This window comes from Triticum aestivum, chromosome 6A (genome assembly GCF_018294505.1).
Source record: "Triticum aestivum cultivar Chinese Spring chromosome 6A, IWGSC CS RefSeq v2.1, whole genome shotgun sequence".
Taxonomy (NCBI): Eukaryota; Viridiplantae; Streptophyta; class Magnoliopsida; order Poales; family Poaceae; genus Triticum; species Triticum aestivum.
Window position 1 is genome coordinate 441,978,609 of NC_057809.1, and position 14,723 is coordinate 441,993,331.

A 14,723-nucleotide genomic window follows, 5' to 3' on the forward strand; every position below is an offset into this window, starting at 1 on the left:
AGCACGAAACACCTATTAATAATGCTGTCAAACAAACAGTAGACCACCATCTACTGCTGCTGGGCACAATCACGTTGCCCCTTAATTACCTGGCCATTCTCTGCATCATTGCTTACCATCCTTTGCCTACCAATAAGTAGGAGGCCATGTTGAGTTGCTGGCATTGTTCTTCAAACTAGATTAGCACTGCTGCTTTCCTCCGCCCCTCTTCTCCCGCGACGGTGTTCTCATCTGCCATAGCAGCTTACTGACACGGTCATTGGTTCTGTCTTTGTTTTGTTGGCAGCAGGGGAAGAAGGAGGAGGAGGAGTTCAGCACGGGGCCCCTCTCCATTCTCATGCTCAGCGTCAAGAACAACGCCCTGGTTGGTTTGGTTTGGTTTGGTCGACTTCTTCCCTCTGTTGATTGAGATCTCAGCTTAGCGAGGGCATATTTTCTGTAGTAGTAGTCGACCTGCTTAGCGAGCTCAGCTCACCCCGCTCGTCGTCGACCTGCCTGACGGTGGCTATGGCGGGACCCTCGAGATCGTCATCTTCCTGACCGGGACCCTTGGTTAGTGAAATCATTTGTTTTCCATGACATTCAGACTTTGCTATAGTTTACTGAAACTATTGTGGTCTGAAGAACAGTTTACTGAAATTGTTCCAAGTCTGAAAAACAGTTGTCTGAATCTGTTGAAATCTGAAACTGTTCTAATCTTGTAGATAACCTGTGAACAAATTTACTTGTGTTGAATAACCTGTGAACAAATTTAGGACTTTGGAGTTGTCTAAAACTGTTGTAGTCTTGTAGAAAAGTAAAAGTAGTTGGATGGAAATAGATTTCTCAGTCTGTGTAATAGATGGTCTAAAGCTAGTTGCAAATTTCTTTCCTTGATTCAGATAATTCAGTAAGTCCATTTCATAACATCTGCTGCTAGTAGAAATTATGGAAGCTAAAAAGCCAAATCAAGTTCAGTCATCTCATTTCACCTTTGCAAAGAAGATACTAATTTTCTAAACTGTGAATTTGATGTTAACGTCTTATATGTGCATCTTATATGTCCATTTCATAACATGGTGCGTCTTATATGTGTGTTTGATGTTAACGTCGCTTGTGGTTTTGCAGGGTTCTGAGGCTGCAGCCTGGGCACCATCAGGGTATGTTGTTTCCCTGTCCTGTTTCTTCAGTGCTCAATAGTTGCTTGTGCGACTGCTACTAGTCTTTTATGTAATGCTAAACTAAAATGGGTCTAGTTATACTAATCATTCCATGAAAGTTCAGTCTGATTTGCTGGTACTCTAATAGAATCATTGTTTGCTCATGCTCAGAATCATTGTTTGCTCATGCTCAGAATCATTGTTTTACATATGTTACTTGTGATGTTCTGCTGGCTGAGATGTGCATGATCTGGGTGATGAAGAAAATTGTTCGGATTCCCACTGATTTTCATGATTATTACAACCAGATACTTCTGACGGATCATGCCATCTCTTGGACTACATATGTACTCCCTCCGTAAACTAATATAAGAGTGTTTAGAATACTAAACTAGTGATCTAAACACTCTTATATTAGTTTACAGAGGGAGTACTCCTTTATTATTGAGCAAATACTTTCCTTTGATTTTTTGCAAACCTCTTAGAAGTAATTTTCGTATCCTCTTTTTTGTGTTCTGCTGGCTGATGAGATGTGCATTACCTGGGTGATGAAGAAAATCGACGGGTCACGCCATCTCCTGAAGTACATTTGCACATTTTTACTGCTTTAGACTGACTGTACATGCATTCCTTCATTGGTTATGAACCTTATTGCTCATTGTGTTCTGTTGGGTTGAACTGCATGATTCCGGGTGATGAAGAAAATCGTTCGGATTCCCACTGATATTTCATAATTAGTGTAACCAGCTACTTCTGATCCATAGCTTGTACTGCAACTAATGTGTCATGCGTTTTGTGGCAGCAACATCAGCTAGCAGGAGCAATTCTATTGCTGGTTTGCATTGAAGATATTGTATTCTGTTGCTATATCATTGTTTAATAAAACCATAGCATGATGCTCACATGAGATATCCACATGTTTCTGTGCTGTTTTGCTACAAGCTGTGTGTTGATTTGATAACAGGAGTTTCCTTGTCCTGGTCCTATACTGCATTCTGACTCCTATGTTTCTGTGCGCGTGTGTTTAATTGATGTTGTTTCAACTTTGAATTGCTTCTGCATATACTGCAATTGAGATTTAAATTTGTGGTTGTTCCTCTTTTACAGATGCTCAAGTGTGAAGCCGTGAAGTATGAAGCAAGTGTGAAGCCGTGAAGTGTGAAGCCGCCAAGTTCTACTTAGTGAAGAGTAGCATATTGTAGCATATATGTGTTGTAAAGATTGTAATAGATTTATTTAGTGGTATATTTGATGATTCTTTTTGATTATTTATATGATCTGAAAACTTGTGAAATGGAAACTTGACCAATGGGTCCACTTATGAAAATAATTTGTCAATTTTGTACATCTTTGACATGTGGGACCAATTTGAGAGATGATCATGACAAGTGGGACCCATCTGACTAGTGGGACCAACTTGAATATATAATGGCTGAAAATAGAAAAGCAATAAATAATAAAAGGCCACGGGCCAACAATAAAAAAGGCTACAACGTTGGGCTTGGCCCATGAAGCCGACCAGAATTAACAAGGAAAAAAAATCCTAAAAGGCTGAATTAATGGGCTCGGCCCATGTAGAAAACCGAATTGAACCGGGCTGAATCTTGTGCCACATCAGCTTGCCACGCTGGATGCCTACGTGGCCTGGGGAGGTTGCTAGTGACCAAAACAGAAGGTCATAGGATCAACAACCTTTTGTTAAAGGTCGCTATAGTCAGTTTACGACGCCCAGCTTTTGACCTTATGTTTTTGGTCACAAAAAGGTCATAAATGGAAATTTGTGACCATTCAGTGACCAATAGTGGTGGTCATAAGTTGACATATTTCTTGTAGTGATAGGTGAGGAAGGACTTGGTGATCATGTAGCGAGACACAAGGTCACAACCTCATCATCATCAAGCGTATGGAAAGGAGCCATACATGTCCAAAGAATGGGATGACAGGGTAGGATAGTGGTGGAAAAGCAAGGCTTGCTGGCATTGCCCTTTTCTAATAACCAAGATCAGTAAGGGTTGCCAAAGGGGCGAGATGGGAGGCACGATTTGGGATAGAGACAAGTCTATCACCGAAACGATATGGGAGGATGGCAGAAAGATATCAACGCGATATCCGAGCATAACTCCTGCAAATGGTGTCCGGAACGCTGGTACCGTGGCATCACTCTGTTGGGACAGAGATGACGCCAAAAACCTAAGAGCAGGCATGCAAAGAGGGATGGTGTAGGTATTGGATCGAAACAGATACCAACTACACACGCAAGATTACTATCAGCGACCAGATAATAATCTATATGCATGCTATGCGGCAAACAAATGCAACAAACAAGTGCAACAAACCAACTGGGCTCTATACTACCGTTTTTTAATGCTCGCGCGGGCTAGGGCGTCCTACAGCCAGACCTGCTATGATACCAAGCCTGTGGCACCGCGGCTCAGAGAAATCGGAACGCCCTGTATTCCAGCCCAGAGATTGAGGAGAAGTCTTCTGGAATATGACACTGCTTAGCATAGAACAAATCAGCTCTTTATTACAAGCTATATGGGTACAAGGGGATTACATCGGCACGACGACACTACGCCTACCAAGGTTGCTCCATGCAAGCAGCAGAACAACACGATGCGACGGAATAACTCTAGCAGCGGAACAACAACGATGGTGATGAACTCCACTATGCAGGGACTCTGGCTGGAACGCTTATCCTAGCTCGCAAACAAGGAATCCACGGCAAACAAGTAATCAAATCTAGCATGACCTGCAATCTGGTATGACTCGCTAGGTCAGTACATTGAATGTACTTGAAAGCTCACAACAACCAAGAGCAATCAAGACAGACAACAACATGACAATTACAGGTTAAGAAGGATTAACATGATACTATCAGATCAATTGTAGCATGAACAAGATGAACATGATACAACTAGAACAATATGAGCATGGCATGAACATATGAACATGATAATAATAGCATGCAACATGATGACATTATCATGCACAAACTTACTCTGGTTGGGTTACCTCGTAACCAGCACATGCATAAGCTTACCATCACGAACATCACACGATCATCTCAGGATCCAATCAAGCTTGGTATTAAAATACCGTAGTAATCATTACATGACCACAAGGAGCTTGACATTTACCCGTGATTCTCGCACAACATCACAAATATCCATCAACTCAGTATCCATGATACCACAATGATCCTCTGTTGATCACAACCAATCTATTTCTCATCATCGAACCAGGGTTGTTATTAATCAAGTTATTAATATTACTGTTGACCCATAGTGTGACCGAGTATGAACTGGGCCCATATCCATGGGCACGGCTATTGATAGATTTAAACACACACACTGCAGAGGTAGCGTACTTTACCCACACCACGGAACCCATGGCCTCGCACTCCCATTCGGGTGGACCAATGTCATTCCGACAAAACCGATCTACTTCCATGACACTCTCCCGGCCACTCCGACCAACTCCCCTCTCGGATAAGTCATGGGTGGCCTCGTGCCTACCAAAGGCTTCAATGGCCACCATCGTTGCAAAACAAATAACGGTCCCATACGGGGACAAGGATCCTTACAACAACAATGGGCACACAAGGCTTATGCCGTCCTACCCGGCCAAGGTAGCACCCATGCATAACCTTCCCTCGTTGGAGGCACCAGCGAGAGGCATGAAAATAGACCCAGTTAGGACCCTCCCATAAGGCAAGTGTGGCTGCACTGGTCAGCTCGATTTGGTGGCACCATGACTCAGCCAATAGTTGTTCAAGTTCATTTAAGTCCGGTTAAACTTGAATGCAATAAGCTGAGCCATATTAAAATAACATGATGCAACTACAATGCATGAGCATGATATCAACATCATCATGGGAGTGCAACATAATCAACGAGCATAACAACAACATTAAAACATTTATCCACATGAGCACGGAATACTAACGAGCATGTAGATCACAAGTATAATACTACTCGTAGCATAACTTGAGACCACTAACATCAATAATGAATACTATGCAAGAACATATCAATAATACTACCATGCAAGCATTTAATCAGCTAGATGCAAAGGAAACATGCATAACCACGGTACTCGATAACAAACGATAGTCATGCACGGAAGATGACCAACACCAACAGGTACTACTACCAAGCATATCATATGAAAGTAATACTAGCATGATAACCAGATGCATCGAATCAAAGCACGAAGGTGAACATGGAACTAGAAGTAGTACCGAAACAATGATAATAGTTGCAGACAAATAAGCAGAGATCTATTAAATATTCAAGTCGAAAACCATGGCTACTGCATGCAATCATGCAAGTGGTTTTCATGGCTTGCCTGGGGATGAAGAAACCACCGGGGAGAAGTGCAGAAAGATCGCGGAAGGAATTGCCGAAAAGGTTTCTCTCCCGAAGGGGGCTGATTAGGGGCAAAGGAAAAATGTTCATTTCCAGTATGTCAAGCCATAGTGAAAATGATAGGAACAGAACGGACTCGACGATACGAAGACGTGGGCGTTGGACTCACCTCAATCGGAGTTACGAGCAAAAAGTGGTGAAGGGTTTTCTGCCAGGGACTTGTTTGCAAAGAAAATATTCACAAAGGGGTCCCTGACAGCTCGACGGGTCGCGCATTCCAGCAAAATACGTCTTCCCATGGGGAAATCATAAAGCGCAGAATGCGCTTCCACTTATCCACGCTCACAGTGGCGGGGTCGGGGCTTGTCTCGCTCCCAAGTGGGGCGCACCTTATCCTTCTCTCTCCTTCTCCCTTCTCTTCTTCTTCCCTCCTCTCCCCCCGACAAGAATAGAGAGGGGGCGAGGCTGTGCGATGCCTGCAAGGCTCCCGGGTGGCTCTGGCCACCTCTCGCGGCGCTCCGCCTACAGATAAGCTCATAGGGAAGAGCCGCATCCAAGGGGCTGGGTCACGACCACCGAGAAGGGCCGAGGCGACGACAACTTGGACTGTGGTGGGATGGTGTTCGGTCAAAGTTGGGGTAGGGCGTCTTGGTCGTGGAGAAGAGGAGCTGGTGGTGCGGGGAGGTTTGCGGTGGTGGAGGAGGCCTCTGGTAGTAGAAAAGAGGGGGGGGGGAGGAGCTCGGCATTGAGCGGATTTAGGCTGCAGACGGTGATGGACACAATGGCCAGGGAGGGCAAAGGGGGACTCCAGAGCTCGGTAGAGTGGTCGGGGCGGCCTTTGGGAGGACGGGGAGGAGAATGGTGAGCTCGGGCAAGGCCGGGCATGTCTATATATAGCCGGGTGAGGGAGGCCGAGCTCGGGTGTCTCCCCGGGGATCCGATCAATGCTCTGGCGATGCTTAGGGGTCATGGGGAGGCGCGGGAATGCGACGAGGTAGAGAAGACAAGCTTCACGGGGTGACACAATGCCAAGAGGCACGAGAAAGAAGAAGCCGCAACGTGAACAGAGACGGTCGTCTACAACTCGCCCGTGGACGCGCTCTGTTCACAACGGGGACGACTCACCGGGGAAGCAAACAAAGGGTGAAATGGCTCCAGGAGGACAGCGACGATGATAGGAACACACTGGACATGCACGGGCGCACTGGAACGTTGAGCAGAGAAGGGGCCGAGCAAGAAGATGCTATGGACACGGCAAATGCATACCAAAACCATTGTCACCACGCAGACTGGCATGACAAGGACAAGAGGGGGTGTCGTGATATGTCTGGTGATGAGTCCCTGCATCACTGAGCCTGAGAGAGGTGATGGATCAAAGAAAGGAGATCTGGATCGATGGGATTACTCCACTGAAGTTTGTTGTTGCAAACTGTTGCATGATGCTGTCGAGAATAGAGAAGAGATAAGAGCCAGAGCTCATGTCTGGGAGGTTTAGAATAAGAAGGACTACAATCATGTCGATTTTTAGGCTATTTGGACAAGTATTTAGCATAGTTGCTTTGTACTACCAAATCTGGTCCAAAAACTTGATCAGGAAGGGGCACTCACATAGTATATCCACTTGAGCTGAAATTTGGTGTAGGTGAGTCATTTGGGCATATGAAGACCCTGTAAAAGTTTCGTACTATTTGGGTACACCAAAATAGTACTTGCTTCGCAAAGCATCCCTCCGGGCAGAATCTTGGGAAAATTCTTGAGGGAAAATGGCTCAATTACATGTGCCCAAATTTGGTGGAGATAGGTTATATGGGTAGGAGAAGGCTCATGAAAATTTTCAGCCATAATGGAGCAATATAAAATATACTTGCTTCACTAACTGAAACAAAGAATTGATGCTCAGCTCACATGGATGCATTGCATGAGCTCAAATCTCGAGGAGGGCTTTTATTTGATGATATCAAGCACACCATGCAAAATATCAACTCAATTGGGTTAACCTAGCTAGTACTTCCTTCACAAACAATTCCCTCAGACAGGAACTTTGAAAAATTGCTCAGGAATATTTACTAGGCAAATTAAGTTGAATTTTTGCATGAGGCAATTATTTGGACATGAAAAGTTGTCCAAAAAGTTTGGGGTCAATTGGGAAAAATCTAAATGGCACTTGCTTCACAAACTACCATTCAGGACAGAATAGGAAATGAATTAATTGAGCATGATGAGGAACATGGCAAATGAAATATTTTGCCATATTTGAGGAAGATATGACCCAAACAATTTATGATAATTATTTGGGAATTTTAGGAGTGATGGAAATATAGGTTGCTTCACAACCTAGGGCAAATTGGGTCATTTCTTTAATGGAAAAGGAATATTCCCTAGAAAGATAATATTGGGGTTGGCCAAGATGGAAATGGAAAGGTCTTGGGATGGATTTGAGGATGACAAGCCACTCTGGAGAGGAAGAAGAGGTCATATTCTTTAGTTTCCAGACCACATAGCCACGGAAAAATAAAACTCAAGCAACCTTAGAAAATCAAATGAAAAAGAAAGGGCCAAAAATCAGGGTGTGATAATGGACAAGACCCATCCGTTAGCTTAGCATAATGATTGTTAAGTTTTATTGGTATTGCTTTCTTCATGACTTATACATATTCCTTTGACTATGAGATTATGCAACTCCCGAATGCCGGAGGTATACCTTGTGTGCTATGAAACGTCACAACATAACTAGGTGATTATAAAGATGCTCTACAGGTATCTCCGAAGGTGTTTGTTGGGTTAGCATAGATCGAGATTAGGATTTGTCACTCCGTGTATCGGAGAGGTATCTCTAGGCCCTCTCGGTAATACACATCATAATAGGCCTTGCAAGCAATGTTACTAATGAGTTAGTTACGTGATGCTGTATTACGGAACGAGTAAAGAGACTTGCCGGTAACGAGATTGAACTACGTATGAAGGTACCGACGATCGAATCTCGGGCACATACCGATGACAAAGGGAATGACGTATGTTGTCATTGTGGTTTGACCGAGATCTTCATACAATACGTAGGAACCAATATGAGCATCCAGGCTCCGCTGTTAGTTATTGACGGGACATGTGTCTTTGTCCTGTCTACGTAGTTCTCGAACCCATAGGGTCTGCACGCTTAACATTTGATGACGATTTGTATTATGAGTTATGTGTTTTGGTGACCAAAATTGTTTGGAGTCCCGGATGAGATCACGGACATGACGAGGAGTCTCAAAATGGTCGAGAGGTAAAGATTGATATATTGGACGATAGTATTCGGACACGGAAGTGTTTCAGAATGTATCGAGTACGTATCGGAGTACCAGAGGGGTTACCAGAACACCCCGGGGGAACATATGGGCCCTATGGGCCATAGGAGGGACGCAAGGTAGCCCACAAGGGGTGGTGCACGCCCCCCTAGGGAGGAGTCTGATTTGGCCTAGGTGAGCACAACCAACCAGGACGCGCCTGGGCTCTCTGGCGCGCCCAGTTGGGTTGTGCCCACCTGGTGGGCCTCCTATGGTACTTATTTGCTCCAATATTCTTCATATATTCCATAAAATTCTCCGTGAAGTTTCAGCTTGTTTGGAGTTGTACAGAATAGGTAGCTTGACGTAGCTTTTCCAGGTCCAGATTTCCAGGTGCCGGAATTCTCCCTTTTTGTGTATACCTTGCATATTATGAGAGAAAGGCATTAGAATTACTCTAAAAAGCATTGCTATAGATAAAAAAAATCATAAATAACAGTAAGAAAACATTGTCGGCGTTCTGGGAACGGGGTTCCCCAGACTTGACTGCCTGCGGCCCGCGGCGTGGCGGAGCCAGCAGGCCGTACGGCCCACCTTCATCAACAAAGCATCCAAGACCCTCGCAAGGGGCCAAGCCTCACGAGGGGGACAACGCAAGACCTCCTCTGGAGCGGCCTGGTCAGGCAGGCTCGCAAGGAGCGGAGATATCAAGGTGAGGCGAACCTCACGAGGCTCTCGTGACTTGAGCCATGACGCTCGACACCAGGCGGGCACCAGGCGGGCGCCAGCGCGTGCAGCGTCCTTGTTTCCCGTTTGGTGGAAAGGGGGCAAGCGCAGCTGCGGAGTACCGAGGCCTCAGGCAAAGGTTGCCATTTCGGTGCAACAAGACCAAGACCATGGACTGCAAGACAGAGGTCATCGTGGAGCCCAAGACGGCGTCACCCTAGAGCCTTTCACAGGCGAAGACCGCTTTTGTCAGGATAGCTTGTACTAGTTGTCCCCCTTCAAATTAGCCCACCATTGTTGGCTCCCTTCCCGCTCGATATTTGGGAAGAGGACCAGGGCCTCTATAAATAGGACTAGCCACCACCATAGTAGGGGATGGGATCTCATCTCATCTTAGCTTGAGGGAATCTACACACCACAAGTTCATAAGCACAAGAACACCTCAACCTCAGGAGGTTGTTCTTCCCCTTGTGTTGTTCACCATCAGCCCAAGAGGCAATCCACCACCACACACTGGAGTAGGGTATTACACCACAACGGTGGCCCGAACCAGTATAAACCCCGTGTCTTTCAATGTTGTGAGTTCGTCGAGTTCGTCTGCAAGATCTTAGCGAGCTAGAGCGTAGATCGGTAGGAGGGAAAGATTTCGTGCGCACCCCAGTGTTCGAACCTTAAGGGTTTGCCGGAACCCCACATCCAACATTTGGCGCACCAGGTAGGGGTGCACCGGAGCTCCTCTCCACCAACCTGCGCCCCGCGCCGCTGCACTTCGCTCCCATGGCAGGTGCCCCGGCACCCACCTCTGCAGCCGACACCGGCAACAGGGAGTCTGGGTACTGAGCCTTGGCCCCGCCCTGCGGCAAGTGCAGTGGCCAACCAAGTTCAAGCCAGAGATGCCGCCACGTTACGACGGCGCGGCAGACCCGACGCCGTTCCTGCTGGCGTACGAGGAGGCCGTCCTCGAAGCCGGGGGCGACGACAAGATCATGGCCAACTGGTTCCCCATGGCCCTCGCCGGCGAGCCGCGCGCCTGGCTGCTCAACCTCCCGGGATCCACGATGGCATCCTGGGGGGAATTCCGCGACCTCTTCACCGTGCGCTATGCGGTGCCGGTGCACCATGCAGTCGCGGCACTGTTGGGTGGCTCTCAAGCACCACCTTCAGATCGCCACGTCAAAGCTTTCTTCTGTCAGATTGGGGCAGCCACCAGGTGCCCGGGGGCTCCGCCGGGTTGGGCCGCGCCTGAGGCCGATCTCAATTTCGGCTTGAAAGACCACCCCGACTCCACCGCTGGCTCCGGGGTGCTCCCGATGCTCTGCACGCCCACCATCTGCAACGTGGCCGTTACCAAGACCCTCGTCGACGGCGGCGCCGGCCTCAACTTGCTCTTCGTAGAGGCCTTCAGCCTTCTTCATGTGCCGCTCGAGCGGCTCGGCCTCAGCAAGCCCTTCGTGGGTGTGGGTGGTGGAGTTGCCCACTCTCTGGGGCAGATCCACCTCCCTGTTACCTTTGGCATGCGAGACAACTATCGCACCGAGCTGGTGGACTTTGACATCACCCACATTGGTCTCCCGTACAACGCCATCCTCGGGTACTCGGCTCTCGCTCAGTTCATGGTGGCGACTCACCCGGCCTACAACCTAATGAAGATGCCAGGGAGCAAGGGCGTCCTCACCAGCAAGGGGGACACTAAGGAGGCCATCACGGTGCTCAGGCTCGCCTTCAAGACTGCGGCAGCGGCACAGCCAGCCAGCGCCCGAGGCCAAGGAGACCGCGCCCACCAAGAAGAAGCAGTTGTTCACCCAAGACAAGGCAGAGACCAAGCAGGTGCCGGTCAACAAGGACTGGTCTTCAGGAGCCACCTTCACCACAGGAACCGGCCTTGACCTAGGACAAGAAGAAGCTTTGGTGAGGTTTTTGCGCGCGAACAAGGAGATATTCGCATGGGGGCCCAATCAACTGGTAGGGGTCCCGAGAGAGGTAATCCAGCATCATCTAAGGGTGTGCCCCAATGTACGCCCCATGAAGCAGCGATCAAGACGGCAGTCCACTGGAAGCAGGCCTTCATCGTCCAAGAGGCGCGCAAGCTGGAGGCGGCAGGTACCATCCGAGAAGTTCGATACCCCGAATGGTTGGCGAACCCCGTCGTAGTACCAAAGAAAGGTGGGAAGGAACGGATGTGCGTCGACTTCACCAACCTCAATAAAGCCTGCCCCCAAGATCCGTTCCCCCTTCCGCGCATCGATCAAATTGTCAACTCCACCGCCAAGTGCGATTTGTTGTGTTTCCTAGATGTGTTCTCTGGATACCATCAGATGAAGATGGCGGTGGAGGATGTGGAGAAGATGGCCTTCTTGATACCATGTGGGGTGTACTGCTACGCCTGCATGCCTTTTGGCCTTCGCAACGCGGCCGCAACCTTTCAGCGGCTGATGCACATCGCCTTGGGGCGGCAGCTCCGCAGGAACACAGAGGCCTACGTTGATGACATAGTGGTCAAATCACGCGAGGCGAGGACGTTGATTCAAGACTTGGACGAGACCTTTGAGAGTTTGCACCGTGTGAACTTGAGGCTTAACCCGGAGAAGTGTGTGTTTGGCGTCCCCTCTGGCAAGGTTCTAGGGTTTCTCATTTCCCACAAAGGGATCGAGGTGAACCCGGAGAAGATCAAGGCCATCGAAGACATGAGCCCACCATAGGCCCTCAAGGAGATGCAAAAGCTGGCAGGACGGGTGACTGCGTTAGGGTGTTTCATCTCTAAGCTAGGCCAGCGCGCCTTACCCTTCTTTAAGCTCATGAAGAAGAAAGGCCCCTTCGAGTGGACCCCGAAGGCCGACCGGGCCTTCCAAGACCTCATGAAATACCTCACCAGCCCCCCAGTGATGGTGGCGCCACGGCCTCTCGAGCCTCTGGTACTCTACCTCGCTGCCACCCCGTACTCCGCCAGCGCGGTGCTGGTGGTGGTTCGGGAGGAGCGCAAAGGCAAGGGTGTGCCGCGCCAAGCCAGGGCTGATGCAGCGTAGGGTCAGGAAGGCACACCGGAGCCACCAGCGGCGGAAGATCAAGCTCGGCACGACAACGTCGCGAAAACTCCTGAGGATGGCCAAGTCTCAGGAAACCCACCACCCCAGGATACGCCACAATCTCTGCAAGACCCGAGCCTCAACAGTGTGCCAGCCCTCGCCGAGCACCCGGTGTACTTCGTCAGCACCGTACTGCGGGACGCAAGGGCATGCTACCCCATGCCGCAAAAGCTCCTGCTCGCACTCTTGGTGGCCTCGCGCAAGCTGTGGCACTACTTCCAGGGACGCCCCATCAAGGTCGTCTCATCTTACCCATTGGAGAGGGTACTCAGGAGCCCAAACTCAGACGGAAGGGTCGCTGAATGGAACATCGAGCTGCAAGCATTCCAGCTGGAGTTCAGCACCACCTGGGTCATCAAGGGAGCTGCGCTCGCCAATTTTGTGGCAGAATGGACAGATGCCCCGGCTCTTGAGGAAGGAGAAGACCGGTCCACCTCCCCAGGAAGTGAGGCACCAGATGGCTGGGTCATGTATTTTGATGGCGCCTTTGCGCACCATGGCGCGGGGGCTGGAGCAGTGCTCATCTCGCCCACTCTGGACAAGCTTTACTATGCCGTGTAACTTTGCATCCAGCACGGCAAGAAGGTCTCCAATAGTATCATAGAATACGAAGGCGTCATAGCCGGCCTAAAGGCTGCGGCGGATCTGGGGGTGAGGCACCTTACCATCAAGGGCGACTCGCAGCTCCTTGTCAACTTCTCCAACAAAGTGTACGAGCCAAAGGACGAGCACATGGAGGCCTACCTTGCGGAGGTGCGCAAAATGGAAAAGCAGTTCTCAGGCTTGGAGCTGCAGCACGTGCCCCGGGGCACCAACAAGGAAGCCGACGACATCGCCGAGAGAGCATCCAAGCGGCAACCGCAAGAGCCCGACGTCTTCAAAGAGCGGCTCTTCAAGCCGTCAGCTACGTCACCTCTTTCAAGCACGACTCAGCCTCGGCAGGAGCTCCCATAGCCCCCGGCCACGGGACCCCAGCTTGCGGCCCAACCTCAGGAGCTCAGCTACTCTTGGCGCTCGAGCCCCAGGAGGAGTGCTGGACCAAGGAGTTCAAGGAGTACCTGATGCACGGGACACTGCCGGAGAAGGAAGAAGACGCGGAGCGCGTGGCCCGACAGGCCACAACATACTGCATTCAAGACGACGAATTGTACAGGAAACGACCGAACGATGTCACGATGTGCTGCATCTCCAGTAATCAAGGGAGGGAGCTGCTGATTGACATACATGGGGGGACTGTGGACATCACTCATCATCACGGACCCTCGCCGGCAAGGCCTTCCGCAGCGGATTCTATTGGCCCACAACACTCAACGATGCAGCCGAGCTGGTGAAGTCCTGTGAAGCTTGCCAATTCCACGCCAAGCAAATCCATCAGCCTGCTCAGGGCCTCCAAACCATCCCGCTCACGTGGCCGTTTGTGGGCTGGGGGCTAGACATCCTAGGCCTGTTCCCACGAGCGCTAGGGGGCTACCGTTATCTCTACGTCGCCGTCGACAAGTTCACCAAGTGGGCGGAAGTGGACGCCGTCCGAACCATTCCAGCCGGCTCTGCTGTCAAGTTCATCAAGGGCCTCGTGAGCCGCTTCGGGGTCCCCAACCGCATCATCACAGATAATGGCTCGCAGTTTACTAGTAACCTCTTTAAAACCTACTGTGCTAACCTTGGAACGCAGATCTGCTACGCTTCGGTGGCCCACCCCAGGAGCAATGGTCAGGCTGAGCACGCCAACACTGAGATCCTGAGGGGCCTCAAGACCAGGACCTTCAAGAAGAAGATGGAGGCCTACGGCAGGGGCTGGCACGACAAGCTCCAGTCCGTGTTGTGGTCCATCCGCACCACCGCTACCAAGCCAACGGGCGAGACTCCATTCTTCCTCGTCTACGGAGCTCAAGCAGTCCTCCCTCACAAGGTCAAGCATCGCTCCGCGCGGGTTCTGGCGTTCGACGAAACACAGCAGGACGCCATGCGGGGGATGGATCTCGTGCTGGGGAAGGAACGTCATCGCGAAGCTGCATTAAGGGCGGGAAGGTACCAGCAAGCGCTGCGGCGTTACCACTGCCGCAACATTCGCTCCAGGACGCTCGAGATGGGTGACCTGGTCCTGAGGCGGGTCCTCTCTAGGGAAGGGTTCGACAAGCT

The 14,723-nt window shown here is 49.8% G+C and overlaps 2 pseudogenes; both read left to right on the forward strand.

Annotated features, from left to right (window-relative positions):
• Nucleotides 1–1,387: 1,387 nt before the first annotated feature.
• Nucleotides 1,388–1,462, forward strand: LOC123132784 (uncharacterized; annotated as a pseudogene).
• A 363-nt stretch (nt 1,463–1,825) lies between these two features.
• On the forward strand, nt 1,826–1,901 carry LOC123132785 (uncharacterized; annotated as a pseudogene).
• Nucleotides 1,902–14,723: the final 12,822 nt, after the last annotated feature.